The sequence below is a fragment of the Schistocerca cancellata genome, unplaced genomic scaffold (assembly GCF_023864275.1).
Source record: "Schistocerca cancellata isolate TAMUIC-IGC-003103 unplaced genomic scaffold, iqSchCanc2.1 HiC_scaffold_627, whole genome shotgun sequence".
NCBI classification, from domain to species: domain Eukaryota; kingdom Metazoa; phylum Arthropoda; class Insecta; order Orthoptera; family Acrididae; genus Schistocerca; species Schistocerca cancellata.
The window spans coordinates 59881-75853 of record NW_026046638.1 but is presented as its reverse complement, the minus strand read 5'-3'; the positions used below and the strand labels follow the sequence as shown (position 1 = coordinate 75853).

The 15973-nt window shown below is 44.0% G+C and overlaps 8 non-coding genes across 8 annotated transcripts; all 8 read left to right on the top strand.

Moving 5' to 3' along the window:
- Positions 1 to 206: 206 nt before the first annotated feature.
- Trnae-uuc (transfer RNA glutamic acid (anticodon UUC)) lies at positions 207 to 278 on the top strand. The gene has a single exon. It is a non-coding gene; the product is annotated as a tRNA-Glu (tRNA).
- Positions 279 to 574: 296 nt separating this feature from the next.
- Trnak-uuu (transfer RNA lysine (anticodon UUU)) lies at positions 575 to 647 on the top strand. Its single transcript has one exon. It is a non-coding gene; the product is annotated as a tRNA-Lys (tRNA).
- Positions 648 to 4451: 3804 nt separating this feature from the next.
- Positions 4452 to 4523, top strand: Trnae-uuc (transfer RNA glutamic acid (anticodon UUC)). The gene has a single exon. It is a non-coding gene; the product is annotated as a tRNA-Glu (tRNA).
- Positions 4524 to 4819: 296 nt separating this feature from the next.
- Positions 4820 to 4892, top strand: Trnak-uuu (transfer RNA lysine (anticodon UUU)). The gene has a single exon. It is a non-coding gene; the product is annotated as a tRNA-Lys (tRNA).
- A 3804-nt stretch (positions 4893 to 8696) lies between these two features.
- On the top strand, positions 8697 to 8768 carry Trnae-uuc (transfer RNA glutamic acid (anticodon UUC)). The gene has a single exon. It is a non-coding gene; the product is annotated as a tRNA-Glu (tRNA).
- A 296-nt stretch (positions 8769 to 9064) lies between these two features.
- Trnak-uuu (transfer RNA lysine (anticodon UUU)) lies at positions 9065 to 9137 on the top strand. The gene has a single exon. It is a non-coding gene; the product is annotated as a tRNA-Lys (tRNA).
- Positions 9138 to 12941: 3804 nt separating this feature from the next.
- Positions 12942 to 13013, top strand: Trnae-uuc (transfer RNA glutamic acid (anticodon UUC)). The gene has a single exon. It is a non-coding gene; the product is annotated as a tRNA-Glu (tRNA).
- A 296-nt stretch (positions 13014 to 13309) lies between these two features.
- Positions 13310 to 13382, top strand: Trnak-uuu (transfer RNA lysine (anticodon UUU)). Its single transcript has one exon. It is a non-coding gene; the product is annotated as a tRNA-Lys (tRNA).
- The last annotated feature ends 2591 nt before the right edge of the window (positions 13383 to 15973 follow it).

Below are 15973 nucleotides of genomic sequence, written 5' to 3'. Positions count from 1 at the left end.
ATGTTTACTTCCAATTATGGCAAGGTACAACTTTGATCTTTCTCCTCCCCTGGTATGATGCAAACTGCAATGAATAGTCAGTTTCGAGCTGTGCGCCATGCCAGTCTGCACGCACAAATACGCTCGCAAACAGAGAACACCACTGAGTCCGGATTCAGCACGAAATGCGGGAGGAGAGGGAGTAAATCTCCCGTTTATTGAGCAAATCCGGTGTGGTCTAGTGGCTAGGATACCTGGCTTTCAGCCAGGAGGCCAGGGTTCGATTCCCGGTACCGGAAGAGAAGTTTTTGCGCACACGTCCCTCCATGTTTTGGCCTTCCAACCTTCGTTTGTCGCCCTCCTTCCGGAGCTTCAACCGAACGTAATCGGGGAAAACAGGCACAAGATGCAATTACTGTCAGCACCGGGATAAAGGCAGAAGAGGCACTGGTCCGCTGTTGGGCTGCTACCAGCGTCAGTGGGAAGTCGGTGAAGTCGCCAGTTGCGCCAGAAGCCAGCAATTACCGTAGTACGCCTACACACGCGTTCCAATTATTCACATTGCTTGCAGCCGCTCCACCCACAACGGGCGTGAGCCCGGATAGCTCAGTCGGTAGAGCATTAGGCTTTTAACCTAAGGGTCCAGTGTTCGAGTCCCTGTCCGGGCGAAGATTTTTAACGCTTCCGTAATGGCTCGTCTCGTAGCGCTGATAGCCCTGCCGTAACCAGTGCACAGAGTTCGTTTCCTGTCAACATTCTGCGCAGACCGGTTGGATTTTTCACGATTCGAGGGAAGCTTCAGATACGAGCAGTCGTGGCCGAGTGGTTACAGACCCAGTTTCTTGTTATAACTGAGTGGTTGAGAGTTTATGATTTATGATGGATGATAAGATTTTTGAGGAAGCACTATTCGATATGTCTGTCACTGAAGAATTCGTAAGACGCTGTGGGCAGAATGTGGGTTTAATGCAGAGGATGTTGCAAAGCGTGGTGATGAGGTTAAGAAATAAATTGAGGAGATCATCCAGAATATTATTTCTAGAGAGCAACAGAAGAAACACGAGATGCACGAAAGGCTGAATTCTTTATTGCATGAAGCTGACAAACTAAGTAAGGAACTTGAATTTCATTTTTATCCTGCATTATATGATACGCTGCCTTTATGTGAGGCTCTTACTAAGCTAGAGTGTGAAACAAGAAAACTTCTTCTCTTGAAGTGTGCGCTCATGAAAGAAATATTGGAGATTTCAAAGCAGGAGGCAGAACTGTGTTCAAGTCTTGGAGAAGCTACAGAGATTAAGGTAGAGGATGCTCTACCAACAAGTGATGAGACAGCCATTTTCAATCAAAGACTTTGAGTTCTGCAGTCACGAAAGAGTGCTGCTCAACAAGAAAGCGGACTCCCTTCAAGTATAATTAACGAAAGGGAAGCATTCAGAGTCATTAACAACACAAAACAACATATTACTCTAAAGACTTCAAAAATGCCAATGAAACCCCCTCGCAGAAACATTGGTATGGCAGTTCGTCTCAGGCGTAACTCATCTGAATTTACTGAATGCCAAGCAAATAAAAAACTTAGGCCTTCTTCTCTTCCTGATATGGACATACTATGAATGAAAACAAAAAAGAACCTTATTTGGTACTCAGTGAATCTTAAGTTAGTGGAGTTGTATCATTGTCATTTTGTATTGTTTTTAACTGAAGATATTTATTTATGACTGTTCCACATCCCAAAGTGATTTTTATTTTCTATAACTACCTTTAGACTTTGCAAATATTAGTCAGAATATGTTAAATACCAAAAAATTCACATGTTGCGTCTTCAAAGAAAGGGGGTCATGTTATATTCTGAGTTGTCTTATAGTGAGGTAAATACAGACACTTTTTATTATTATATTGATCTGTCTGAAGAAGTTAAGTACCATGCACGAGCTCATACTTGCTTTGAATTCTGCACCTCATGCAGTTGAAAAATTCCTCATTTCCAGCACCTTCATTTGATTAGTTTCTCAAGTAATGAGGAAGCCTTTATTCCACTTTTCTCGCATGTACTGAACAATCTGCTGCTTCAGTCCATGAAATCTTCCCTGTGTTCCCCTGAAAGTGTAGCATGTAGAACTTAAAGCATTTAATTTATTCTTCATCTGACATCAGCTACGAAAATTAACTTGTGTGTTATTAGATTTTCTTTTTGTTGCACAGACTTTTGTGGTCTCTGCTTCAGGAATAACCATTAACTTACAATTATATGTGCGAACCAATTGTTAACTGCAGATTCATAGAGTCATGTATCTCAACCATCACAGATATGATTTTGTATCCATTATTAATCGCTACAATTTACTGTTCTCATAGAATTAAGCAAACTTAATGACAGTAATAATTTATCCTCTTAACTCCCTACAGTGGATCAACAGGAATTGGACATCCAGTTTAAATGTGATGTATGTTCCTAAAAAAACAAGGGACACAGCGCATATTCCCATAGCTGGCAGCATGAAGAAAATTGCTGCCTGCTCACCACTAACCTTCCCACATTTGGCCAAGTTGATGCTGCTGCATCCTATCGCACCCTTTTGAAAACTAAGCAAAATTCACACCTAACTTCTCTGCATACTTCCAAAAAGGTTACCAGAAGTCCACAGTACAGCCAAGAGCTAATACTAAGTATCAGAGATACTTCGTTGCACCTGTAAGACTTGGGTTAGTTCACTAAATTCTCTCTAAAGGTGGACAAAATAATTTTTCAATCCATATTGCAGGTATGTAACACTATGCATTTAAGGGTTAAAATTGTATTCTATTGTGTATTCTACTCCAGCAGTGTTTTACGTATATGTATAGTATTTATGCTGTAGAGTGGTGTTTACAAACCCTACTTGATAACAGTGAATGTGCAATCAAGAAAATGTAACAAAAAATTAATATTTAATAATGTTTAATACGATAAAAAAAGTGGTTAAGGCGTCTGACTAGAAATCAGATTCCCTCTGGGAGCGTAGGCTCGAGTCCTACCGACTGCGTCCGTTTTTTTCTTCTTTTCTTTAGGAAGGAGGAGCAGAAAATTTCGCGGTTTGCCTGTCGTTTTGGTACCTCGCCACACCTCTCCTCTCACAGCCGTTTATAGCGCCTGCCCTTTTGATAAGGGCGAATTCCAAGCGTCAGCTTTCGCGTCAGCCGAGCAAAGTCGGGACAAGTCGGGACATACTACAGGATGGCCTGCTTGGAGCAACGACGGAAAGAAAACGTTGATTTAACAGCACACATACTCATACGCGAAAATTTGCGCCCGTTTCGGTGGCCGGGAATCGAACCCGGATCAACTGCTTGGAATTCGTGATAGTAGCTGTAGGCTCTTTACGAGGTAGGAGGCTGCATCCACACGCATTCGGGTAGCGCCTCCACGCACGCTGCGTCTTTGGGCAGGACTCGTCGCCGCGGCCGCAACGTTACTCACACGATAGTGATGAGCGGTCGCTATAAGGCAGTGTAGTGGGGGACTCCGCGTGTGTAGCGCTTTTTTCGGTCGTATCCGATGTCGCTGGGTGGCAATCCCACTTTCCCTGCAGACAGCTGCTCGGGAATGTGCTCGGCAAGCACGGACGTCATCGGACGTCCGCCCCCAACAAATGCAACTAACAAAATGAGAACAACTACTAAAAAAGTGGTAGGTTGTTCGCCTACCACGCGGGCGGCCCGGGTTCGATTCCCGGCCGATGCATCGTTTTGCTGTTCTCGCTATAATGCCGCCGCGCCGATTGCTCGCTTGAGCTGCGTCAGCCTCAGGAATGTGTAGCAGGATTCGCTGTGAGAAGAACCAAACACGCAGCACGCAAGAGGCCGTACTTGGACGGTCGCGTGCTATTTCTGAACTCTAGCGTCGGCCTGGCCCTACAGGCCGCTGTGTCCAGGTGCCGCAAGGGCGATGTACTGTAAACTTTTCCGTTGAAAAAGCTGCGGCAGCAGTTTAATCTAGCCAGTCGGGAAAGCACGTGTAGCAACACAGCAGATTCTTGAGAAAGCGCGAACTGTCTATCTCTAATATGTGGGACTTACCAAGTTTCCTGGGACGTTTGTTGCAACGTGCCTCGGTAGCGCAGTAGGTAGCGCGTAAGTCTCATAGTCTTAAGGTCGTGAGTTCGACCCTCACCCGGCGCATTTAATTTGCTGTACATAATGGCTGAATTAACGGCGTTGCTGTTGCTAGGGAACGAACTTAATTGTCGTTTGTTATCCCCAAGGAGTCCACGCCTCAGCGTCAAAATGTTTACTTCCAATTATGGCAAGGTACAACTTTGATCTTTCTCCTCCCCTGGTATGATGCAAACTGCAATGAATAGTCAGTTTCGAGCTGTGCGCCATGCCAGTCTGCACGCACAAATACGCTCGCAAACAGAGAACACCACTGAGTCCGGATTCAGCACGAAATGCGGGAGGAGAGGGAGTAAATCTCCCGTTTATTGAGCAAATCCGGTGTGGTCTAGTGGCTAGGATACCTGGCTTTCAGCCAGGAGGCCAGGGTTCGATTCCCGGTACCGGAAGAGAAGTTTTTGCGCACACGTCCCTCCATGTTTTGGCCTTCCAACCTTCGTTTGTCGCCCTCCTTCCGGAGCTTCAACCGAACGTAATCGGGGAAAACAGGCACAAGATGCAATTACTGTCAGCACCGGGATAAAGGCAGAAGAGGCACTGGTCCGCTGTTGGGCTGCTACCAGCGTCAGTGGGAAGTCGGTGAAGTCGCCAGTTGCGCCAGAAGCCAGCAATTACCGTAGTACGCCTACACACGCGTTCCAATTATTCACATTGCTTGCAGCCGCTCCACCCACAACGGGCGTGAGCCCGGATAGCTCAGTCGGTAGAGCATTAGGCTTTTAACCTAAGGGTCCAGTGTTCGAGTCCCTGTCCGGGCGAAGATTTTTAACGCTTCCGTAATGGCTCGTCTCGTAGCGCTGGTAGCCCTGCCGTAACCAGTGCACAGAGTTCGTTTCCTGTCAACATTCTGCGCAGACCGGTTGGATTTTTCACGATTCGAGGGAAGCTTCAGATACGAGCAGTCGTGGCCGAGTGGTTACAGACCCAGTTTCTTGTTATAACTGAGTGGTTGAGAGTTTATGATTTATGATGGATGATAAGATTTTTGAGGAAGCACTATTCGATATGTCTGTCACTGAAGAATTCGTAAGACGCTGTGGGCAGAATGTGGGTTTAATGCAGAGGATGTTGCAAAGCGTGGTGATGAGGTTAAGAAATAAATTGAGGAGATCATCCAGAATATTATTTCTAGAGAGCAACAGAAGAAACACGAGATGCACGAAAGGCTGAATTCTTTATTGCATGAAGCTGACAAACTAAGTAAGGAACTTGAATTTCATTTTTATCCTGCATTATATGATACGCTGCCTTTATGTGAGGCTCTTACTAAGCTAGAGTGTGAAACAAGAAAACTTCTTCTCTTGAAGTGTGCGCTCATGAAAGAAATATTGGAGATTTCAAAGCAGGAGGCAGAACTGTGTTCAAGTCTTGGAGAAGCTACAGAGATTAAGGTAGAGGATGCTCTACCAACAAGTGATGAGACAGCCATTTTCAATCAAAGACTTTGAGTTCTGCAGTCACGAAAGAGTGCTGCTCAACAAGAAAGCGGACTCCCTTCAAGTATAATTAACGAAAGGGAAGCATTCAGAGTCATTAACAACACAAAACAACATATTACTCTAAAGACTTCAAAAATGCCAATGAAACCCCCTCGCAGAAACATTGGTATGGCAGTTCGTCTCAGGCGTAACTCATCTGAATTTACTGAATGCCAAGCAAATAAAAAACTTAGGCCTTCTTCTCTTCCTGATATGGACATACTATGAATGAAAACAAAAAAGAACCTTATTTGGTACTCAGTGAATCTTAAGTTAGTGGAGTTGTATCATTGTCATTTTGTATTGTTTTTAACTGAAGATATTTATTTATGACTGTTCCACATCCCAAAGTGATTTTTATTTTCTATAACTACCTTTAGACTTTGCAAATATTAGTCAGAATATGTTAAATACCAAAAAATTCACATGTTGCGTCTTCAAAGAAAGGGGGTCATGTTATATTCTGAGTTGTCTTATAGTGAGGTAAATACAGACACTTTTTATTATTATATTGATCTGTCTGAAGAAGTTAAGTACCATGCACGAGCTCATACTTGCTTTGAATTCTGCACCTCATGCAGTTGAAAAATTCCTCATTTCCAGCACCTTCATTTGATTAGTTTCTCAAGTAATGAGGAAGCCTTTATTCCACTTTTCTCGCATGTACTGAACAATCTGCTGCTTCAGTCCATGAAATCTTCCCTGTGTTCCCCTGAAAGTGTAGCATGTAGAACTTAAAGCATTTAATTTATTCTTCATCTGACATCAGCTACGAAAATTAACTTGTGTGTTATTAGATTTTCTTTTTGTTGCACAGACTTTTGTGGTCTCTGCTTCAGGAATAACCATTAACTTACAATTATATGTGCGAACCAATTGTTAACTGCAGATTCATAGAGTCATGTATCTCAACCATCACAGATATGATTTTGTATCCATTATTAATCGCTACAATTTACTGTTCTCATAGAATTAAGCAAACTTAATGACAGTAATAATTTATCCTCTTAACTCCCTACAGTGGATCAACAGGAATTGGACATCCAGTTTAAATGTGATGTATGTTCCTAAAAAAACAAGGGACACAGCGCATATTCCCATAGCTGGCAGCATGAAGAAAATTGCTGCCTGCTCACCACTAACCTTCCCACATTTGGCCAAGTTGATGCTGCTGCATCCTATCGCACCCTTTTGAAAACTAAGCAAAATTCACACCTAACTTCTCTGCATACTTCCAAAAAGGTTACCAGAAGTCCACAGTACAGCCAAGAGCTAATACTAAGTATCAGAGATACTTCGTTGCACCTGTAAGACTTGGGTTAGTTCACTAAATTCTCTCTAAAGGTGGACAAAATAATTTTTCAATCCATATTGCAGGTATGTAACACTATGCATTTAAGGGTTAAAATTGTATTCTATTGTGTATTCTACTCCAGCAGTGTTTTACGTATATGTATAGTATTTATGCTGTAGAGTGGTGTTTACAAACCCTACTTGATAACAGTGAATGTGCAATCAAGAAAATGTAACAAAAAATTAATATTTAATAATGTTTAATACGATAAAAAAAGTGGTTAAGGCGTCTGACTAGAAATCAGATTCCCTCTGGGAGCGTAGGCTCGAGTCCTACCGACTGCGTCCGTTTTTTTCTTCTTTTCTTTAGGAAGGAGGAGCAGAAAATTTCGCGGTTTGCCTGTCGTTTTGGTACCTCGCCACACCTCTCCTCTCACAGCCGTTTATAGCGCCTGCCCTTTTGATAAGGGCGAATTCCAAGCGTCAGCTTTCGCGTCAGCCGAGCAAAGTCGGGACAAGTCGGGACATACTACAGGATGGCCTGCTTGGAGCAACGACGGAAAGAAAACGTTGATTTAACAGCACACATACTCATACGCGAAAATTTGCGCCCGTTTCGGTGGCCGGGAATCGAACCCGGATCAACTGCTTGGAATTCGTGATAGTAGCTGTAGGCTCTTTACGAGGTAGGAGGCTGCATCCACACGCATTCGGGTAGCGCCTCCACGCACGCTGCGTCTTTGGGCAGGACTCGTCGCCGCGGCCGCAACGTTACTCACACGATAGTGATGAGCGGTCGCTATAAGGCAGTGTAGTGGGGGACTCCGCGTGTGTAGCGCTTTTTTCGGTCGTATCCGATGTCGCTGGGTGGCAATCCCACTTTCCCTGCAGACAGCTGCTCGGGAATGTGCTCGGCAAGCACGGACGTCATCGGACGTCCGCCCCCAACAAATGCAACTAACAAAATGAGAACAACTACTAAAAAAGTGGTAGGTTGTTCGCCTACCACGCGGGCGGCCCGGGTTCGATTCCCGGCCGATGCATCGTTTTGCTGTTCTCGCTATAATGCCGCCGCGCCGATTGCTCGCTTGAGCTGCGTCAGCCTCAGGAATGTGTAGCAGGATTCGCTGTGAGAAGAACCAAACACGCAGCACGCAAGAGGCCGTACTTGGACGGTCGCGTGCTATTTCTGAACTCTAGCGTCGGCCTGGCCCTACAGGCCGCTGTGTCCAGGTGCCGCAAGGGCGATGTACTGTAAACTTTTCCGTTGAAAAAGCTGCGGCAGCAGTTTAATCTAGCCAGTCGGGAAAGCACGTGTAGCAACACAGCAGATTCTTGAGAAAGCGCGAACTGTCTATCTCTAATATGTGGGACTTACCAAGTTTCCTGGGACGTTTGTTGCAACGTGCCTCGGTAGCGCAGTAGGTAGCGCGTAAGTCTCATAGTCTTAAGGTCGTGAGTTCGACCCTCACCCGGCGCATTTAATTTGCTGTACATAATGGCTGAATTAACGGCGTTGCTGTTGCTAGGGAACGAACTTAATTGTCGTTTGTTATCCCCAAGGAGTCCACGCCTCAGCGTCAAAATGTTTACTTCCAATTATGGCAAGGTACAACTTTGATCTTTCTCCTCCCCTGGTATGATGCAAACTGCAATGAATAGTCAGTTTCGAGCTGTGCGCCATGCCAGTCTGCACGCACAAATACGCTCGCAAACAGAGAACACCACTGAGTCCGGATTCAGCACGAAATGCGGGAGGAGAGGGAGTAAATCTCCCGTTTATTGAGCAAATCCGGTGTGGTCTAGTGGCTAGGATACCTGGCTTTCAGCCAGGAGGCCAGGGTTCGATTCCCGGTACCGGAAGAGAAGTTTTTGCGCACACGTCCCTCCATGTTTTGGCCTTCCAACCTTCGTTTGTCGCCCTCCTTCCGGAGCTTCAACCGAACGTAATCGGGGAAAACAGGCACAAGATGCAATTACTGTCAGCACCGGGATAAAGGCAGAAGAGGCACTGGTCCGCTGTTGGGCTGCTACCAGCGTCAGTGGGAAGTCGGTGAAGTCGCCAGTTGCGCCAGAAGCCAGCAATTACCGTAGTACGCCTACACACGCGTTCCAATTATTCACATTGCTTGCAGCCGCTCCACCCACAACGGGCGTGAGCCCGGATAGCTCAGTCGGTAGAGCATTAGGCTTTTAACCTAAGGGTCCAGTGTTCGAGTCCCTGTCCGGGCGAAGATTTTTAACGCTTCCGTAATGGCTCGTCTCGTAGCGCTGGTAGCCCTGCCGTAACCAGTGCACAGAGTTCGTTTCCTGTCAACATTCTGCGCAGACCGGTTGGATTTTTCACGATTCGAGGGAAGCTTCAGATACGAGCAGTCGTGGCCGAGTGGTTACAGACCCAGTTTCTTGTTATAACTGAGTGGTTGAGAGTTTATGATTTATGATGGATGATAAGATTTTTGAGGAAGCACTATTCGATATGTCTGTCACTGAAGAATTCGTAAGACGCTGTGGGCAGAATGTGGGTTTAATGCAGAGGATGTTGCAAAGCGTGGTGATGAGGTTAAGAAATAAATTGAGGAGATCATCCAGAATATTATTTCTAGAGAGCAACAGAAGAAACACGAGATGCACGAAAGGCTGAATTCTTTATTGCATGAAGCTGACAAACTAAGTAAGGAACTTGAATTTCATTTTTATCCTGCATTATATGATACGCTGCCTTTATGTGAGGCTCTTACTAAGCTAGAGTGTGAAACAAGAAAACTTCTTCTCTTGAAGTGTGCGCTCATGAAAGAAATATTGGAGATTTCAAAGCAGGAGGCAGAACTGTGTTCAAGTCTTGGAGAAGCTACAGAGATTAAGGTAGAGGATGCTCTACCAACAAGTGATGAGACAGCCATTTTCAATCAAAGACTTTGAGTTCTGCAGTCACGAAAGAGTGCTGCTCAACAAGAAAGCGGACTCCCTTCAAGTATAATTAACGAAAGGGAAGCATTCAGAGTCATTAACAACACAAAACAACATATTACTCTAAAGACTTCAAAAATGCCAATGAAACCCCCTCGCAGAAACATTGGTATGGCAGTTCGTCTCAGGCGTAACTCATCTGAATTTACTGAATGCCAAGCAAATAAAAAACTTAGGCCTTCTTCTCTTCCTGATATGGACATACTATGAATGAAAACAAAAAAGAACCTTATTTGGTACTCAGTGAATCTTAAGTTAGTGGAGTTGTATCATTGTCATTTTGTATTGTTTTTAACTGAAGATATTTATTTATGACTGTTCCACATCCCAAAGTGATTTTTATTTTCTATAACTACCTTTAGACTTTGCAAATATTAGTCAGAATATGTTAAATACCAAAAAATTCACATGTTGCGTCTTCAAAGAAAGGGGGTCATGTTATATTCTGAGTTGTCTTATAGTGAGGTAAATACAGACACTTTTTATTATTATATTGATCTGTCTGAAGAAGTTAAGTACCATGCACGAGCTCATACTTGCTTTGAATTCTGCACCTCATGCAGTTGAAAAATTCCTCATTTCCAGCACCTTCATTTGATTAGTTTCTCAAGTAATGAGGAAGCCTTTATTCCACTTTTCTCGCATGTACTGAACAATCTGCTGCTTCAGTCCATGAAATCTTCCCTGTGTTCCCCTGAAAGTGTAGCATGTAGAACTTAAAGCATTTAATTTATTCTTCATCTGACATCAGCTACGAAAATTAACTTGTGTGTTATTAGATTTTCTTTTTGTTGCACAGACTTTTGTGGTCTCTGCTTCAGGAATAACCATTAACTTACAATTATATGTGCGAACCAATTGTTAACTGCAGATTCATAGAGTCATGTATCTCAACCATCACAGATATGATTTTGTATCCATTATTAATCGCTACAATTTACTGTTCTCATAGAATTAAGCAAACTTAATGACAGTAATAATTTATCCTCTTAACTCCCTACAGTGGATCAACAGGAATTGGACATCCAGTTTAAATGTGATGTATGTTCCTAAAAAAACAAGGGACACAGCGCATATTCCCATAGCTGGCAGCATGAAGAAAATTGCTGCCTGCTCACCACTAACCTTCCCACATTTGGCCAAGTTGATGCTGCTGCATCCTATCGCACCCTTTTGAAAACTAAGCAAAATTCACACCTAACTTCTCTGCATACTTCCAAAAAGGTTACCAGAAGTCCACAGTACAGCCAAGAGCTAATACTAAGTATCAGAGATACTTCGTTGCACCTGTAAGACTTGGGTTAGTTCACTAAATTCTCTCTAAAGGTGGACAAAATAATTTTTCAATCCATATTGCAGGTATGTAACACTATGCATTTAAGGGTTAAAATTGTATTCTATTGTGTATTCTACTCCAGCAGTGTTTTACGTATATGTATAGTATTTATGCTGTAGAGTGGTGTTTACAAACCCTACTTGATAACAGTGAATGTGCAATCAAGAAAATGTAACAAAAAATTAATATTTAATAATGTTTAATACGATAAAAAAAGTGGTTAAGGCGTCTGACTAGAAATCAGATTCCCTCTGGGAGCGTAGGCTCGAGTCCTACCGACTGCGTCCGTTTTTTTCTTCTTTTCTTTAGGAAGGAGGAGCAGAAAATTTCGCGGTTTGCCTGTCGTTTTGGTACCTCGCCACACCTCTCCTCTCACAGCCGTTTATAGCGCCTGCCCTTTTGATAAGGGCGAATTCCAAGCGTCAGCTTTCGCGTCAGCCGAGCAAAGTCGGGACAAGTCGGGACATACTACAGGATGGCCTGCTTGGAGCAACGACGGAAAGAAAACGTTGATTTAACAGCACACATACTCATACGCGAAAATTTGCGCCCGTTTCGGTGGCCGGGAATCGAACCCGGATCAACTGCTTGGAAGGCGTGATAGTAGCTGTAGGCTCTTTACGAGGTAGGAGGCTGCATCCACACGCATTCGGGTAGCGCCTCCACGCACGCTGCGTCTTTGGGCAGGACTCGTCGCCGCGGCCGCAACGTTACTCACACGATAGTGATGAGCGGTCGCTATAAGGCAGTGTAGTGGGGGACTCCGCGTGTGTAGCGCTTTTTTCGGTCGTATCCGATGTCGCTGGGTGGCAATCCCACTTTCCCTGCAGACAGCTGCTCGGGAATGTGCTCGGCAAGCACGGACGTCATCGGACGTCCGCCCCCAACAAATGCAACTAACAAAATGAGAACAACTACTAAAAAAGTGGTAGGTTGTTCGCCTACCACGCGGGCGGCCCGGGTTCGATTCCCGGCCGATGCATCGTTTTGCTGTTCTCGCTATAATGCCGCCGCGCCGATTGCTCGCTTGAGCTGCGTCAGCCTCAGGAATGTGTAGCAGGATTCGCTGTGAGAAGAACCAAACACGCAGCACGCAAGAGGCCGTACTTGGACGGTCGCGTGCTATTTCTGAACTCTAGCGTCGGCCTGGCCCTACAGGCCGCTGTGTCCAGGTGCCGCAAGGGCGATGTACTGTAAACTTTTCCGTTGAAAAAGCTGCGGCAGCAGTTTAATCTAGCCAGTCGGGAAAGCACGTGTAGCAACACAGCAGATTCTTGAGAAAGCGCGAACTGTCTATCTCTAATATGTGGGACTTACCAAGTTTCCTGGGACGTTTGTTGCAACGTGCCTCGGTAGCGCAGTAGGTAGCGCGTAAGTCTCATAGTCTTAAGGTCGTGAGTTCGACCCTCACCCGGCGCATTTAATTTGCTGTACATAATGGCTGAATTAACGGCGTTGCTGTTGCTAGGGAACGAACTTAATTGTCGTTTGTTATCCCCAAGGAGTCCACGCCTCAGCGTCAAAATGTTTACTTCCAATTATGGCAAGGTACAACTTTGATCTTTCTCCTCCCCTGGTATGATGCAAACTGCAATGAATAGTCAGTTTCGAGCTGTGCGCCATGCCAGTCTGCACGCACAAATACGCTCGCAAACAGAGAACACCACTGAGTCCGGATTCAGCACGAAATGCGGGAGGAGAGGGAGTAAATCTCCCGTTTATTGAGCAAATCCGGTGTGGTCTAGTGGCTAGGATACCTGGCTTTCAGCCAGGAGGCCAGGGTTCGATTCCCGGTACCGGAAGAGAAGTTTTTGCGCACACGTCCCTCCATGTTTTGGCCTTCCAACCTTCGTTTGTCGCCCTCCTTCCGGAGCTTCAACCGAACGTAATCGGGGAAAACAGGCACAAGATGCAATTACTGTCAGCACCGGGATAAAGGCAGAAGAGGCACTGGTCCGCTGTTGGGCTGCTACCAGCGTCAGTGGGAAGTCGGTGAAGTCGCCAGTTGCGCCAGAAGCCAGCAATTACCGTAGTACGCCTACACACGCGTTCCAATTATTCACATTGCTTGCAGCCGCTCCACCCACAACGGGCGTGAGCCCGGATAGCTCAGTCGGTAGAGCATTAGGCATTTAACCTAAGGGTCCAGTGTTCGAGTCCCTGTCCGGGCGAAGATTTTTAACGCTTCCGTAATGGCTCGTCTCGTAGCGCTGGTAGCCCTGCCGTAACCAGTGCACAGAGTTCGTTTCCTGTCAACATTCTGCGCAGACTGGTTGGATTTTTCACGATTCGAGGGAAGCTTCAGATACGAGCAGTCGTGGCCGAGTGGTTACAGACCCAGTTTCTTGTTATAACTGAGTGGTTGAGAGTTTATGATTTATGATGGATGATAAGATTTTTGAGGAAGCACTATTCGATATGTCTGTCACTGAAGAATTCGTAAGACGCTGTGGGCAGAATGTGGGTTTAATGCAGAGGATGTTGCAAAGCGTGGTGATGAGGTTAAGAAATAAATTGAGGAGATCATCCAGAATATTATTTCTAGAGAGCAACAGAAGAAACACGAGATGCACGAAAGGCTGAATTCTTTATTGCATGAAGCTGACAAACTAAGTAAGGAACTTGAATTTCATTTTTATCCTGCATTATATGATACGCTGCCTTTATGTGAGGCTCTTACTAAGCTAGAGTGTGAAACAAGAAAACTTCTTCTCTTGAAGTGTGCGCTCATGAAAGAAATATTGGAGATTTCAAAGCAGGAGGCAGAACTGTGTTCAAGTCTTGGAGAAGCTACAGAGATTAAGGTAGAGGATGCTCTACCAACAAGTGATGAGACAGCCATTTTCAATCAAAGACTTTGAGTTCTGCAGTCACGAAAGAGTGCTGCTCAACAAGAAAGCGGACTCCCTTCAAGTATAATTAACGAAAGGGAAGCATTCAGAGTCATTAACAACACAAAACAACATATTACTCTAAAGACTTCAAAAATGCCAATGAAACCCCCTCGCAGAAACATTGGTATGGCAGTTCGTCTCAGGCGTAACTCATCTGAATTTACTGAATGCCAAGCAAATAAAAAACTTAGGCCTTCTTCTCTTCCTGATATGGACATACTATGAATGAAAACAAAAAAGAACCTTATTTGGTACTCAGTGAATCTTAAGTTAGTGGAGTTGTATCATTGTCATTTTGTATTGTTTTTAACTGAAGATATTTATTTATGACTGTTCCACATCCCAAAGTGATTTTTATTTTCTATAACTACCTTTAGACTTTGCAAATATTAGTCAGAATATGTTAAATACCAAAAAATTCACATGTTGCGTCTTCAAAGAAAGGGGGTCATGTTATATTCTGAGTTGTCTTATAGTGAGGTAAATACAGACACTTTTTATTATTATATTGATCTGTCTGAAGAAGTTAAGTACCATGCACGAGCTCATACTTGCTTTGAATTCTGCACCTCATGCAGTTGAAAAATTCCTCATTTCCAGCACCTTCATTTGATTAGTTTCTCAAGTATTGAGGAAGCCTTTATTCCACTTTTCTCGCATGTACTGAACAATCTGCTGCTTCAGTCCATGAAATCTTCCCTGTGTTCCCCTGAAAGTGTAGCATGTAGAACTTAAAGCATTTAATTTATTCTTCATCTGACATCAGCTACGAAAATTAACTTGTGTGTTATTAGATTTTCTTTTTGTTGCACAGACTTTTGTGGTCTCTGCTTCAGGAATAACCATTAACTTACAATTATATGTGCGAACCAATTGTTAACTGCAGATTCATAGAGTCATGTATCTCAACCATCACAGATATGATTTTGTATCCATTATTAATCGCTACAATTTACTGTTCTCATAGAATTAAGCAAACTTAATGACAGTAATAATTTATCCTCTTAACTCCCTACAGTGGATCAACAGGAATTGGACATCCAGTTTAAATGTGATGTATGTTCCTAAAAAAACAAGGGACACAGCGCATATTCCCATAGCTGGCAGCATGAAGAAAATTGCTGCCTGCTCACCACTAACCTTCCCACATTTGGCCAAGTTGATGCTGCTGCATCCTATCGCACCCTTTTGAAAACTAAGCAAAATTCACACCTAACTTCTCTGCATACTTCCAAAAAGGTTACCAGAAGTCCACAGTACAGCCAAGAGCTAATACTAAGTATCAGAGATACTTCGTTGCACCTGTAAGACTTGGGTTAGTTCACTAAATTCTCTCTAAAGGTGGACAAAATAATTTTTCAATCCATATTGCAGGTATGTAACACTATGCATTTAAGGGTTAAAATTGTATTCTATTGTGTATTCTACTCCAGCAGTGTTTTACGTATATGTATAGTATTTATGCTGTAGAGTGGTGTTTACAAACCCTACTTGATAACAGTGAATGTGCAATCAAGAAAATGTAACAAAAAATTAATATTTAATAATGTTTAATACGATAAAAAAAGTGGTTAAGGCGTCTGACTAGAAATCAGATTCCCTCTGGGAGCGTAGGCTCGAGTCCTACCGACTGCGTCCGTTTTTTTCTTCTTTTCTTTAGGAAGGAGGAGCAGAAAATTTCGCGGTTTGCCTGTCGTTTTGGTACCTCGCCACACCTCTCCTCTCACAGCCGTTTATAGCGCCTGCCCTTTTGATAAGGGCGAATTCCAAGCGTCAGCTTTCGCGTCAGCCGAGCAAAGTCGGGACAAGTCGGGACATACTACAGGATGGCCTGCTTGGAGCAACGACGGAAAGAAAACGTTGATTTA